The following is a 13,973-nucleotide window of genomic DNA, read 5'->3' as shown; positions in this document are numbered from 1 at the left end:
CAATCTTTCATTTTATGATCTTACATTCATGAGTTATTCATTTGCATTAGTGAGCTGATCAATGAAGTCTATTTGTTAAAGGGATAGATGTTGTATTTCATTGTTCTTTTCTTCTATCTCCTCTTTGTCTTTGTCTTTTTCTTCCACGATTCACATAATCTTACTAATTAGACTTTTGGTTCTCTTTTTAGCTTTCTAACTTCTTCTTGAAGATTGGAATCATTTTCCAATAGGTCTTTGATTGCTTCATCAACTTCATCTAAATTTCTTTTGAGACATATATCTTCAATTCTTTCTTTAGCATAGAGATTTTCATTCATTTGGACTACAATATCTTTCCTTCCTTTCAATGATTGAGAGAGTTTCTCCTTTTCTTTCTTTAGTTGACCGATGGCTAGTTCAAGATCCAACTTTTCATTGTCAATAGCCTTATCTAACTTGTATACCTCCATTTCCTCTAATCTTTTCTTAAGCTATTAAAATTATTCTATAAGAACCACAATAATTTGATACCAATTGTTTGAAATATTAGATAGGAAAGGTTACTAAGAGGGGAGGGGTGATTTAGGAACCAATAAAAATTTAACTTATTTTACTAATTAATCCTTCATATAATATTCTGATCTAATTCCATGCATGAAAGAATGAAAGTATTAAAACATTCATAGGACTTAGACATAAGATATGGTGACCTAGAAACCTTCCAAATAGAAAGTAAAACTAGGGTGGGGATGATACACACAAGCTTTAGTAATATAGTATAAGGTTGGCCTATTAAGGCTTACAATTGATCACTTCTAATGATATACCCTATTAGGAGTAATAAGGAATGCTAGGTCAATCTTGTAATATGATTTACAAAAAATTAAATGAAGTATACACTTGGTAAAGAGATTTTTCAAAGACTATTAAGTCTACCCTGTTAAAGTATTTAACTGATACACCTATTAGGATGAACCAATGGCTGATCTATGATCTACAATTCTGATTTGGTGGTTGAGATTCTTTTGAAATATAACAATCACCTTGCTATGGTAGATAAATCTTTGTTGTCCACACTTCTATTCTTCATATTCACTTCATACTTGCTTATTTGGATAAGATAAAATTCATTACATATATACCAATCCAAATCATAATTAATCAAGGTCAGCTACAAAATAGTCTTCCATCAAGATCACAAAGTTGGCCCAACTACTAAAACTCAAGTTCAAAAGACAAAATCAGTGATGTTTTGATACTTGGAAACCATTTTCAACACTCAAAATTTTCATGTACTCAGTAGACATAGAAGATCAATTCATACTAATCACTTCTAAGTAGCTTGAACTCAGTTAGCACTTGTGTGACATTTTGAACATTACAAAATTGGTATATAAATTGAATCACTTGGTAGACACTACTTATCTCAGTCAACACTAACACTAAAAGCTTAGTAGATACTAAAGAGCATGGTTGACACTGTGCAACTTGGTTAATAATATGAAGCTCAGTTAGCACTATTACTAAATAGATTGGTTGATACTGCTCATCATGAATTGTATAAATATTCTTGAACACGATAGAAACTATAGAACTCTATAATAACTATATTAATTGGTAGTAACTAGATTACTTGGTTAACACTACACATTGAAAGATAAGTTCAGTAGCAACTTATGATGCAAGGAGAGACAAAGGAATTAGGGCCAAAGGAAAAACCAACTCTCTAAACCACCTTGCAAGAGTTAACACATCAGAAATAAACAAAAATAATAGTATTAAGGAGGGAGAGAAAAAAATGTTTATTGATTCATCTTATTTTAGTATACATGCCTAGTTGTAAGGCCTTCTGGGTTATAGCCAAGTACAAAAATTATAGCTTCCAGACTCATGATCCAATTTCATCATTCGCATTTCCAAACACTTATCCTCTTATTCTCCACCATCTTCCTAAAACTTAATGATAGATTTCTTTAAATACTTGTATGGCCATAGGTTAGCCTATCACATAATTAAGTCTCACATTAAATGCATGTACAGCCCCAAGTCAGCTCACATCAAATATTAACTACCTATACTAAAATTAAATACAAGAAAAGTCGGCCCAAACTAGAACAAGACATAGATAACACAAAAAAAAGACTCCAAAAAATATTGGCACTCGGAAACCACATGAGCTCAGCATCCAAAGAGTCACTTGATAGCAACTATGAACTCGGCATCCTCCTATGCTTAGTAACCACGGGGGACTTGACAACCAAATGATCACTCGACAACCAAAGGAATCACTTAACAACAACTAAATGCTCGACACCTACTAAGAACTTGACAACAACTGGTGGAATGAAAACAAGTGTAGGATTACAAGGAAACCCAGGATACTCTTGAATCAGACAACCAAGGTTGGAAGAAATGGTTCTACTAAATCATGCAAATGTCACAACCTGAGCTAAACCCAACTTAGATTGAGAAATCCATGTAGCATCTTCAACTAGTCTAGTCTTCAACTTCACCAAATACTCATAGTAATCTATTCCTCTTGTACTCTTGCCAACTCTCTAATCCAATATTTGTTCAACTTTATCAACTTTCTTCTTAGGATAATCACTTGACACATCCACTTCATCATTTGACTCATGATACTTATATAAATTAGCAATATTGAATGTAGAAGATATATCCATGTCATCAGGCAAGTCAACTTCATATGCATTTGCACTATCAAACTTTCTCAAGATCTTACAAGGTCCAAACTTCTTCATCTTCAGCATAATGTATGTTCCAAAAGGAAATCTTCCTTTCTTCAAATGAACCATCACCTCATCACCAACTTGAAAAACATGATGTCTTCTAGACTTATTAGCATTCTCTTTATACTTCTGATTACTTTGTTCCAACCTCAACTTCACTTCCTTATGCAAAGATTCCATAAAATCAACAAATGCTTCCCTTGTAGCACTTCTCTTTTCTTCACCAATAACATCCCTCAAATCCAATACTCCTCTAGCCTGCATTCCAAAAACAATCTCGAAAAGTGTCTTCCCTATACTTCTATTTTCATAATTATTATATGCAAACTCAGCTTGTGCCAATACCATACCCCAATTACTTGGCTTATTCCCAAATAAACATCTTAAAAAATTACCCAAGCTCCTATTCACAACCTCTATTTGTCCATATATTTGTGAATAGAATGTAGAACTAAACTTCAACTTAGTAACCATGGTCTTCCACAAATTCTTCTAAAAATAACTAATAAACTTACTATCTTTTTTAGAAAACAATACTTCTTTCTAATCCATGCAATCTCACAATCTCTTTAAAGAAAAGTTCGACAACATGCTCAACATCTAATGTCTTCTAACATGGTAGGAAATGAACTAACCAGTACTTCCTAGTAAGAACTATAACCTTTACACTCAATCTTGTCTTCATCATTATTCTTCCATTTAGATTTTCCTTTGTCCTATATAGAAATGTTAGATCTACCACCTTTACCATAAGATCTACTTCTACCTCTCCAGAATCTACCACCTTTGCCTCTATCTTTGTTCATGCTTCTTTCTCAAGATCTCCTCAACCTTCAAGGCATATTTATATGCTTCTTCTACACTTTCTAACTTCACAAAACTTATTTCATCTTGAATTATAGATTCAATCCATTTATGTACCTTGTAATTTTCTCAACATCATCATCCACATATCTAGATTTGATGTCCAATCTATAAAATTCCTCAATATACTCCTTCACATTCATGTCTTTTTGTCTCAAATTTTGCATCTTTCTCAACAGACTAACTTGGTAATTAGTAGGAAGAAATTCATTCTTTACTTTGTTTACCATCTTCACCAAAGTTCTCATCTTCTCATTTTCTCTCCTTTTTCTACTAGTTTGCAAATTCTCCCACCATAGTGAGGCATGCCCTTTCAATTTTGTAACTTCAATCTTCACCATCCTATTATCATGAGTGTTTTCATACTCAAAGAACTTCTCCATTTCATAGGTCAAATTTGACACAACATTGGTGTCCAATTTCCCATCATAAGGAACAACTTCTACAACAAGCTTTGAGATTTCTCTAAACAATACTCTCAACAAACTTTTTCATCTTAGTCTTCTTTAGGTTCTACTCTGGGCTATCTGCACAACATCTAATTTGGCTGCAATTCCTCTCAATGTATCCCATATTGCATTATAAACATTTCCTCTACCTCAAACCATCCTTAAAAATCATGTTCCTACAAGATTGTAACCCTCTACATGTTATAGGTCAAATCCATAGATCTGAAACCCTAAAACCCAATTCACCTAGGGTTCTACATGATCCAATCACCACAACGATGAACCTCAAGCTCTGATACCACCTAATGCAATGAGAGATAGAAGAACTAGGGCCAAAGGCACACCTGGCTATCCAAACCACCCTACAAGAGTTAACATAGTAGAAAAAAATAACAAAGAAAAATGCTAAGGAGGGAGAGAATTTTTTTTTAATTAATTCATTTGATTTTAGTATACATGCCCAGCTATAAGGTTTTCTTGGTTATGACCAAGTATAAAAATTGCAGCTTCCAGACTCGATCCAATTTCATCATTTGCACTTCAAGAAATTTATCCTCTTATTCTCCACCATCTCCCTAAAAATCAATCCTAGATTTCTTTAATTACTTGTGTGGCCATAGGTTAGCCTATCATAGAATTAAATCTTACATTAAACGTATGTGAAGCCACAAGTCAACTCACATCAGATATTAACTACCTATATTGAAATTAAATACAAGAAAAGTTGGCCCAAACTAGAACTAGACACAGATAACACACCAAATGAAGACTCCACAAAACATTGGTACTCAAAAACCACACAAGCTTGGCATCCAAAGAGTCACTTGGCAGTAACTACAAACTTGGCATCCTCCTATGCTAAACAACCATAGAGGACTAGGCAACCAAAGGATCAGTCAAAAACATAAGGAATCACTCGACAGTCAAAGGAATCACTTGGCAACCAGAGGAATCACTCTGTAGCAACTAAGAACTTGACATCAACTAAACATTCAACACCTACTAAGATCTTGATAACAACTAGTGGAATGAACAAAACTATAGGATTACAAGGAAACCCAAGATGCTCCTGTAATCACCTAAAAATGGTCATCTAGACTATTAGACCTCTTTTCAACATTTTGGCTAAATTAATTTAATCACTTACCTAGACCAAATTGCTAATAATCAATTTATTTGATTATAACCTATAGTTTGACTATGCTATCCTAAGTTCATTATTTGATTAAAAGAACATGTCCCCTTTTAATTAAATAAAAGACCCCATTCTTCTAACCCACTTAAAGTGCACACATAAAGTCCTTTTTCTATTTTGCAATTAAAAGAAAAAGGCTTTGTGACTTTTGTCTTATATGACAAGTCAACTTATATTCTATTGGTTGACTTGTGTGTGCACATGGATCACTCCTATTTTCAAATTCCACCATTGACCATCCACCATCTTCATCTTGATCTCTACCATCCATACATCTTTAAAAGGGAGAGAGCTTTCCCCCTCAAAGGATCCGATCCTCATTTTTGAATATTGTTATGCTGCAAGTTTTCTAACAGGTTTCTTTGGAGCTTTGTGGAGAACTTCTATTTCTTGTCTACATTCTCTCATACCATAGCATCTTAGCTTAGCTTTCATTTTTACATGTAGCTTAATCTCACATAGCTTAATAATGGTATTGTAACACTCTCATCTCATTTTAGTATAGCTGCATTTTGCATTATCATCCTAGTTTAATTTTCATTTGCATTGCATTCTTGAGGAACTCCTTGGGACATTTGCATTCTTGGATCTTGTCTTTGGAACCTCCCATTGCATGGTTTACTAGCAAGAAGAGTATCTCTAAGGCTCATCTGAGAGCCCTTGAATTTGAAATACACTCTCTTGCACTCCATGGATAGGGAGCTCTAAGCCGGCATCCAAGCATTCCAAACTCATAGAATTGTTTGGATAGAAGGGTTTAGAGTGGGACACTTTCGAGTGTACATTTTTGGCGCCCACCGTGGGGCTTGAATCAAATTTTCAGCTCCATTTGCTTTCATTTCTTATCTTTGGTTTTTTACAGTAGCATATTGGGTCTAATCAAATGCTTTTGTAGAATTATCACTTTGGTTTTAAGGCCAAGCCATAAGTAAATTGGTTTGAAGGCCAAAAACTTAGTTGGTTTAAAGATTTGATCATATCTTTTTAACCGCTTGGAGTTTGGTTCTGAAATTTTTTTTGCAGGTTGTATATATGCTCAACATGTCTCAGTCCGATTTGCAGAGTATTTTGATGTGATTTTCGGGAGTTATGAGTTTTTCTTTTTTTTTTTCATAAAAAGTCATTTCTGATCGCAAATCAGCGAATTTTTTTTAAAAACTTACATTTTCAAAAAGCTTTTTCAATTATAATGGGGGTTCTTTTTTTGTGTTTTGAATTTTGAAGTCGTATTAAAGATCAAAAACTCGATTTGAGAAATTTAGCCTATTTTGACAAAATCAATCTCTAGAGCGCAAATGAAGAGATTTTTTTAAATTTTTTGCATTTTTGAAAAGCTCTCTGATTTTTAATGGGGGTCTCTTCTTTTAATTTATGTTTTTGGATCCGAAATAATAGCAAAAAAGTCTAATCTTGTTGACTAGATCAAAAGCAAAGAGTAAAAATGAGAGCATTTGTGATTAACTTGCACTTTTTTTGCATGCACTTGGTTGGAAGATAAATTGGATTTTTGAGGCAATTCACCACTTTTTATTGCATATTTTTATGTTATTTCATACTAACTTTTGGTGCTAACAAGTTGTGATTACAGGTTGCTATCCTTATGAAAAAAAAAAATTGAAACATTGCATAAAAAGAATGCATGTCAAAGCTTCAAATGCGCAAGGGCTACTAACATTATTTGCAGGGCTGCCCAAAGCATAAAAACCCAAAAAAAATTGTTTTTTTATTTCCATGTGCGACATTTGAATAGTTGTTCATTTTCTTTAGGCACATAAAACTTGTGATTGAAGTCTTTTGGTAATAGGAGAGTATGCTCTTCACCCTTGTGGTGAATCAGAAATCTTGACTTGCCATTTGGTTTCAAAAGCAAGAGGTAACAGAATCTTCTTGGCATGTTTGGGAGAAAACGATTGGAATAGGAGAGTATGCTCTTCACCCTTATGGTGAATCAGAAATTTTGACTTTCAAAAGTTGATCCACTCTTTGTGTAGTTTAGAATCCTTTAGAGGGCCTGCTCTCGGACAACCTGAGAGGAACGACCCAAGTGGGGACAAGCAGATTACCCGGCTCTTCCAACCCACTATAAAATCAAGGCTATCAAGGACACAAAACCTTGGTAGACATAGTGTTTATCTTCACCTAGTGTGATCGCTTATGGGATTTCGACCATAGGGAGATCACTAGGCAAGAATGCTTAAGGTACTCTTGTGATCGCGAGATCGGTTACTCATCGCAAGGTGAGGTGTCCCATAATTGGGAGCAAGAGGAACACTATGAACGGAAGCCCTATCTAAATACCCTAAGTTAGTAACTACCCTTTTTAGCCACTCAACTTCTTGGTGCAAGGATTGATCCTAGTGGACTACCCGGATCACCCCAAGATTTACACTCACCATATGTGTTCCCTTGGTTATGCTTATGGCATTTCCATGACAAAGCCAATATCTCTTGTGGGCAACCACTTGGTGTGAGGTGAAGGAGCATCAAGCGTGGGCTAAGTTGTTGAGTAATGAACCATGACTTCTAGGTAGATATTTCTAGATGTGTTCTCGAATGTGCTATACTTGTGAAAATCTTTTGAACATACACATGACGATAATTCTAAGGAATTCTTTTGAGATGTCACATATGCTTGTATCATGTAAGGTTGCTTTGTCCCTTGCTTGATTGTTTGAAGACTACTCCATGTGTCACTATCTTGCTTGGAAAGAAATTGTTTTTGAACATCAAACTTGCTATGCTATCAACTATTGTCAAACTTTGTCAACCAAGTTAAAACATCAAATGCAAACATTTTCTTGTGTTGCTTGCTAAGGGGAGTCTCATTATTTAACTTTAATTTTCTATGTCTCTTGTTCTTGAACATGCTTAAAGTGACTCTTTGGTCTTGGTTCTCTTGGTCTTTCTATCTTCATGGTCTATGTCCACTTGCTAGTTATCTTTTTGCTGAAATGGTTGCCTTGATTTCTTGACTACACTCTTGGGTTGGAGAGTTGTTCACTTGTCATCCCGCTTGCTCTATCTATTTGGCTATTTGGGCATCTTGCCTAGCTATTGACTTGAGTCATTCATGTCATAAGTTTTTTGGACATATTGTTTGACAAGTCACTTTAATCTCTCTCTACTATCTTGGCAAGTGAACACTCTACCTCCTATAGTTTCAACATCAAGTTATCTTCTAGACTATTTTATGATTAGCTTTGCATCTAAAACTATGGGATCTAAACCTTGTGCTACCAAACTTCAACCAAATCTAGATGATCATGATATCCTCCATGTCACTAAAGAGTTTCAAGATCTATATGCACAATACAAAGAACTAGAAGAGACAAATGATCTTTCTTACCTTCATCTCTCTAAGTGCATGACAGAAATGAAGTCTAAACTTGAGAAAAGGTTGGAGGAGAAGATTGCATCATTACATGAATCTTCCTTAAGGTCTTTACATGCATCTAAGTCACCTTCTTTGAGGTCATCCTCTTCTTCTAGGTCTACATGCTCTACTTCAAGACATCAAGTGTCTTCATCTTCTAGATCTAAAGACCTCTTTAGAGGACAAGCAAGTGATACCTAAATTGAGCCTATTCCAAAATTTCATGATGGACCTATCTTTGACCAAGATAATGATGAAGACATGAATGCATTCTATTCACTTGAGAAACAACAAGAAGATCCTAGACATACTTCTAATAGAACTTTTGCTCCCTTGGAAGATTCTTATGATGACACTTTGCAAAAACTTCTTAGCAATAAGATCATCATGTTACCAAAGTCTAGCTCATATGGAAACCCATTCTTGGATATCTATTGCACTTATCATCAACATAATGAGCATAGTACTTCAGATTGCATTGAGCTAAAACATAAAATCCAAGATCTTATTGATAATGGAATTATTGATACCTCTAATGATTCATTCGATGAGGATACTTTTCTTGAGCAAGATTACATTAATGAACCTATGTCTAGTAGTGGTTCCATTACATCTTCCACTTCTTCCAACACTCATGCATCTCCCAACACTCATGCATCTCCCAACACTTCAAAGCTTTCCAACTTGCCTCCATCAAATAAAGAACCTAATGCTTTCCACATTGACTACATGTATCCTCAAAGGCTACCTCTAAAAGAAACTCAAGCTAGCCTTCACTTGGCTGCAAACCTTTTCGATACTACTAATCCTAAACATCCTCAACCTTCATGCACTACTATGCCTAATCCAAACACTACTCCATTCACCCTTCATTCTCCCTTGTCCTTAGAAGTGGCTCCATGTCAAGAGGACTCTCAAAAAGAAAAAGCTATAAATGTCAAGAAATATCAAGATCAAGCACCCTTTCATATCTTTCAAAATTTCACCCCTTCGTATTCTATATCTTATCCACCTCCTAAGTATGATGAAGACACAAATTCCATTATCTCCCTTGAGCTTACTGAAAATTATGAGAAAAGTTCTCTTCATATGCTATCCAAAGCTACTTGTCAAGATCAAAGTGTCCCCTCATGTTCTACTTCTCCATATCCACTTAAAAATTGTGCTCAAGCTTCAAGTCCTCCTATTAAAAATGGTGTTCCTATCAAAGGTACTCATGAGTCTATTCATGGCTTTGACCACGTTGCTCACTCTAAAGATGTTGATATCCCTTTTCACTATCCATTTGCATCTCCTAAGTCTATCCTTGGTCCTTATCCATCAAAGCTAAAGCCTTCAAACCTTCCATCTATATTGGGACCTTATGTTCCTTCATCTCCTACACTTTCCACTCCTAGCTCTCCCATCATACCTCAAGATCAACAAAGACACTCATCCTTGATGACTTTTCACCCATCTATCCATCTAAACAAGTCATATCATCCTTATTCATCCACAAATCCCAAGTCCTTTGGAAGTGAGAACAAACATAAGAATCCATTGAAAAATGAAGATCACTATGTCCCATCTAATCGACATGTGAATGCTAAGAAGGAAAATGCACAAAAGAGACTACTAATGACCACTATTAAGAGAGCTAAATCAAATAAAATATGGGTTCCTAAATCCATCATTGAAGAAATGCACTCTCAAGCACCCAAAGAACGAGAAAAATCTAAAGTTATGTGGATTCCCAAGTCTCTTTTAAAAGACTTGAATATTGAAAATACTTCAAAGTTGACATTCAAGCTTCCAAAGGCTTCCATTCCATCTTCTTCCAAAAATCTTCCTAAAAATATCCCAAAGCCTTCCACTCCACTTTTTTCCAAATCTTTTCTACCACCTCATACATCTAAATCTTAAGCTATTTCATCCATGATTCCTCCATTGTTCCAATACCCTTCAAGGTGTGTGTCAATGTTGATCTTGTCCAACATTTTAGCTACCCAGATGAAATCCTCTAAAGCTTACACCTCCTTTCTATACATGAACTCTTATCCTCCATATATTCTTCCTACTACCATTTCCCTTTCATCACCTTATCAACATCTTTGAGCATACCTTTCTATGGTCTTGGCTTATCATGGCTTATATTTCCTATAGGAGCACTATCTAAATTCAAAAATCTTGAGCTCTTTCTAAAAATTCAAAAAAAAAAAATGAAAAAATGAAAACATGCCTTGGTGAAAACCACTTCTTGTGGCACTTTGGTAGCAAAAGTAAAGAGAAATAAATTTATCCTATGGTGAAAACTACTTCTTGTGGCACTTTGGATAAGTACCATGATGAAAACCTGGCAAACAAGCATCATGCGTAATTCTTCCATCATCCATCTATCCCCTCTTCTCTCTTTGATCTTGACAATGTTGAGCTATCTTTGCATATTGGTTATCTTATCCATGATATTTTCTATTGTGCTCTCCCATTCACTCATAGCCTCTATCTTGAGCTTTATTCTTATTGCTCTATCCCATTGCTATCCTACCTAGTTGACCCCTTGGTCTTGATCATAATAAATGAAACATGGTTCTCATAGGTCTCTTGACATGGCTACTCTTTTGGACTACATGCTTTCATGCTATCTTACTCATTAGCTTCCATCGCTTATCTTATATGCTATCGCACTTGTTGGCTTCACTGCTTATCCTACATGCTATCTTGCTCATTACTTCCATTGCTTATCCAAAATATGCTTCATATGACTATTTCACCTCTTTCCCTAGCTTGGGTACTCTTGAGGAGTTAGTCCTTGAGGATCACTTTCACTTGCTTCATACTCTTTTTTCATCCATCTTTGCTTATCCACTGGCTTGTTGCTCCATCGTGTCCTATACCTTGCTAGACATTGGGAGAAAATGATGTGATCTTGCTTGAGAACTAGTGATCTCTAAATTATTCTAAAAATTCCAAAAAATCATATATGATGCTGAAAAAATTCTAAAAATCAGAAAAATGTCCTGAAAAAATGATCATCTTAGTGAAAACCTCACTTTGATGTATCACCAAAAAAAAAAAAAAAAAAAACTGTCAAAGTGGTGAAAACCTAGAAACAGGCGCTACTTGAAACCCTTGCACCTATGTCTATCAATCTCAATCATCCACTTTGCTACACATCTCCTAGCTTGGAATTGTTTCTTGTCCTCATCTTGGGGGCATAGCTACTTAGCCTATTGAGGTATTCTTGTGGATTAGGGTTTCTTTGACAACTCACAAAATAGTGTTTCTCAACACTTCCCCCACTTTGACATCAAGTGTTTTTTAACACTTTACAGATAGTTTACCTACGGTCTTCGATGTCGCGATATCTCACTATCAGAATCAAGTCTGGAAGAAATGGCCAAGTGACTTACACACACGCACTTTAACACTTAAATGACTGAGTTATGCTGACATTTATCTACTTTGTGTGCTGTCTATGATGATTTCTTTGCCATGTATTCCCTCCCTAATAGTCTTTCAAGGATGTCATTGACTAGAAGACTGGGGGCATGGGACATATTTTCTTGATTTCTGCTTGTGGGTATACTTTTGTTTGTCTATAGTGTTGTAAGCATTCATGCTTGTCCTATTCAACACTTTGACTTATAAATGTATCATCCTTGATTGTTTTGCAAGACCGCACTCAGGGTTTATCCTGGCGCTTATGCCTTGATATAGGTGTAATCTTGCTAAATTAAACTTAGGGAATCTAATCATGTAGTTATCTTGACGTACATGTCTCTGATGCTTAGATTGGATTTCCACATACCTATCTAATATCGATCATATTCATATCCTCATAGTTATACTAGTGATGGTTGTATGATCTCATGATGTCCCTAATAAATGCTCAATGATGAAATTAAGAGTCTAAATGTTATGCGCTTCTTGCTGGTAAACCACTTTGCATATTAGCTTGCATTTTAGGTTCATTTTCTAGCTTAGTCTTGCATTCTTGCATATGGGGAGAGCTCTCTCTTCATCTTTTTGTGGACATATCAGCTAACTCCTTTCATATATTTCTTTATTTTCTTCTTGTTCATGTCTTTTCACCTTCTTAATCTTTCAATTCATCTCTTTTCTATCTTATCATCACATTATATAAAGTTTTGACCTCTTAAATAATTTCAACATCCTAGATTCATTTTTGAGATCGAAATCCAAATTCGAGTTCACCTTGATAGTCAAAATTGTCTTTTGAAATTTTACTTTCTTCTGAGCAGTTAGCTGACCTTTTGAGGTCTAATCTCTGAATCATCACTGGGGCATCTTCATTTCTTCATGTCTTCATCATTTCCATACTTCATATCTACTTAAATTCACTATTTCATGTCTAAAATCACCTTTCTACTCATTTCAACCTTATTTTTATGCTATATCCTTCAAGGTCAACTCTAGTCAAACTGGAGCATTTTATCAATTTTTTTATATAGTCATTCTTGGGTTCTAATCATCTATCTGTCATCTTGGACATTGCTATATTCTAATTTTCTCATTTCTAGCCAGTTTTTGCATCCCCTTACCTCATTTCAATTTCGATCCCGAGGGGGCAGAAATACTCTATCACTGCTTAGGAGCATTTGTTTGATCTTCTCACTTGCTCTCACTCTATCTGATTTTCTAAGTGTTAGTATTCTTCTTGAATTCTAACATCATCTTCCTAATGTTCAGTACTACTGCTATCAGGCTGTGCATTTAGGACTTGCTATCTATTTCTGCATTCATTCTTTGGAATCAGACGTCTATATCTATCACTGCCTACTTGGCTTTCTATTTTCTTTGACATAATGTGTTCCCAGATCGATCACACATTAGTCAAAGAGGGGCAAATGTAATCACCTAAAAATGGTCATCTAGACTATTAGACCTCTTTTCAACATTTTGGCTAAATTAATTTAATCACTTACCTAGACCAAATTGCTAATAATCAATTTATTTGATTATAACCTATAGTTTGACTATGCTATCCTAAGTTCATTATTTGATTAAAAGAACATGTCCCCTTTTAATTAAATAAAAGACCCCATTCTTCTAACCCACTTAAAGTGCACACATAAAGTCCTTTTTCTATTTTGCAATTAAAAGAAAAGGCTTTGTGACTTTTGTCTTATATGACAAGTCAACTTATATTCTATTGGTTGACTTGTGTGTGCACATGGATCACTCCTATTTTCAAATTCCACCATTGATCATCCACCATCTTCATCTTGATCTCTACCATCCATACATCTTTAAAAGGGAGAGAGCTTTCCCCCTCAAAGGATCCGATCCTCATTTTTGAATATTGTTATGCTGCAAGTTTTCTAACAGGTTTCTTTGGAGCTTTGTGGAGAACTTCTATT

Source organism: Cupressus sempervirens, chromosome 3 (genome assembly GCF_028749045.1).
Source record: "Cupressus sempervirens isolate cs-2001-9-10 chromosome 3, ASM2874904v1, whole genome shotgun sequence".
Lineage (NCBI taxonomy): Eukaryota > Viridiplantae > Streptophyta > Pinopsida > Cupressales > Cupressaceae > Cupressus > Cupressus sempervirens.
This window is presented reverse-complemented; position numbering follows the sequence as displayed.